The following is a 2500-nucleotide window of genomic DNA, read 5'->3' as shown; positions in this document are numbered from 1 at the left end:
TGATATTCCTCAAAAAATGTAAGTTCTTTTCGACCAAGAGCTGGGGAAAAGCGAACCAATATTAGTCGGTAATTTGTAAGTGTTGTTCGTTTAGAAGTGAGTGTGTTTTGTATATCTCTTTGTTTATTCGAGTAGGCTTCTTTGTTAACTGTTGTTGTTGTTGTTGTTTATTTATAATATTTTACACCATTTGTTTTGTTTTGTATCTTAATTTCATATTCCTCAGAAATGAAAGATCTTTTCGACCAAGAGCAGTGAAAAGCTAACCAATATCCGTTGGTAATTTTGCAGTTATTGTTCCTTTAGAAGTGAGTGTGTTTGTGTATTTTTGTTTTGTTTGTTCGGGTACGCTTCTTTCTTTTTTTCTTTTTTCTTTTTCTTCCCCCCCCCCTCTTTTACACCATTTAGTTTTGTTTTGTTTCAATTTCATATACCTCAGAAAATGTAAGTTCTTTTCGACCAAGTGCAGTGAAAAGCTAACCAATAACGGCAGGCAATTTTGCACTTTCTGTCTGTTTAGAAGTAAGTGTGTTTGTGTATTTGTTTGCTTCTTTGTTCCAGTAGGCATCTTTGTTGATTTTTTTTTAAACACCATTTTGTTTTTTGTTGTGTTTTTTTTTATTTGATATACCTCAGAAAACATAAGTTCTTTTCAACCAAGAGCTGTGGAAAAACTGCCAGCACAGGTCAGTAAATTGTTTTTACCCATTGTAAGGAGTGTTTTGTTGACTACAGTAAATTCTGTTGTTTTTCGTGTGTGTGTGTGTGTGTGTGTGTGTGTGCTTGTATGTGTGTGTGTGTGTTGCCATTAATTACTTTCACGCATAGCATATTATACCATGAGAAAAGCGCACTTGCCGTATCTGTGATATGGATATAAATGCGGATTTAGTTTTATTTCACAATGGGATAAGTTGTTTTTTTCCCTAAAAAGTAGAAATGGAGCCAAAGTCTCTTTTTGATTTCTGTAAGTTATTCAGAGCAGGGGGTGGAGGGTAAGGTGTGTGGCGGGAGTGTATCTAAATCTGAGAAATTTCACAAAGAAGAGGAAGGTGGCAATGTGATGAGTTTTTTGTCTGTATATTGTTGCCGATTTCACGTCTTGCAACGACTGTTCAGAATGTTAAATTGCTTGTTTAATCGCCCGGAATGGATTTGCTCAGTTGACTTTCAATGTTTTCTATAGCTTCAGGAAAGTTTGTGTTGCTAATGGCTGCCCTCTTTGCTCCAACAGGGGTCCACAGGAAGTGACGTCATGAAGTACTTGTTGGTCATCTTTCTGGTTTCTGTAATTTGTTTTCAAGGTATGATATATCTGGACAGTTTGTTTAGTCTGTCTGTCTGTCTGTCTGTCTGTCTGTCTGTCTCCCTCTCTCTCTTTCTCTCTCTCTCTCTCTCTCTCTCTCTCTCTCTCTCGGGGATACGGCCTTTATTGAATAAAAAAAAATGTCCATGTCCACACCCATGTCCATGTGTTTCTCTGTCTGTCTGTCTGTCTGTCTGTCTGTCTGTCTGTCTCTCTCTCTCTCTCTCTCTCTCTCTCTCTCTCTCTCTCTCTCGGGGATACGGCCTTTATTGAATAATAAAAAGAAATGTCCATGTCCACACCCATGTCCATGTGTTTATCTGTCTGTCTGTCTGTCTGTCTGTCTCTCTCTCTCTCTCTCTCTGGGATACGGCCTTTATTGAATAATAAAAAAAAAATTTCCATGTCCACACCCATGTCCATGTGTTTATCTGTCTGTCTGTCTGTCTGTCTGTCCGTCTCTCTCTCTCTCTCTCTCTCTCTCTCTCTCTCTCTCTCTGCATGAAGTATACAATGTTCTTGTTCAGTTAAAACAGACGGGTACAAGAGGCCTTCTGTGTGTCTCTCTCTGTATACATGAAGTATACAATGCTCTTGTTCAGTTAAAACAGACGGGTACAAGAGGCCTTGGTGATCTAGATGGAATTTGTTTTTTTAATGGCTGCTCCTGTTATCAATGAAACACCGACTTACGTTTACAATTTATGTTGTTGTTGTTTTTTAATCAGGTTCCAAAGGCATTTAAAGCTGCGAAAGTTGTACCCATATTCAAGGATGGTAATCGTTCGGGTCCCTCTAATTATAGGCCAATTTCTCTATTATCTATACTATCTAAACCGTTAGAGAATCCTTTAAAGAAACATATTATACTCAACCATTTCAATGAATTTAGTCTGTTTCACCCAAATCAATCAGGATTAAGGCCAAACCACTCCTGTCATACAGCACTAACCAACCTCTATTATTACTACTACCTTTTTCTATATTATAATTATTTTTTATTTATTTATTTATGTAACCTTATCTATTATTTATTCACCTTTCTTTTCTTTTTTTCTTTTTTTTTTTCCTCAAGGCCTGACTAAGCGCGTTGGGTTACGCTGCTGGTCAGGCATCTGCTTGGCAGATGTGGTGTAGCGTATATGGTTTTGTCTGAACGCAGTGACGCCTCCTTGAGCTACTGAAACTGAAACT

The sequence above is a fragment of the Babylonia areolata genome, chromosome 17 (genome assembly GCF_041734735.1).
Source record: "Babylonia areolata isolate BAREFJ2019XMU chromosome 17, ASM4173473v1, whole genome shotgun sequence".
Taxonomy (NCBI): Eukaryota; Metazoa; Mollusca; class Gastropoda; order Neogastropoda; family Buccinidae; genus Babylonia; species Babylonia areolata.
Note: the sequence above shows the minus strand (reverse complement) of the source record.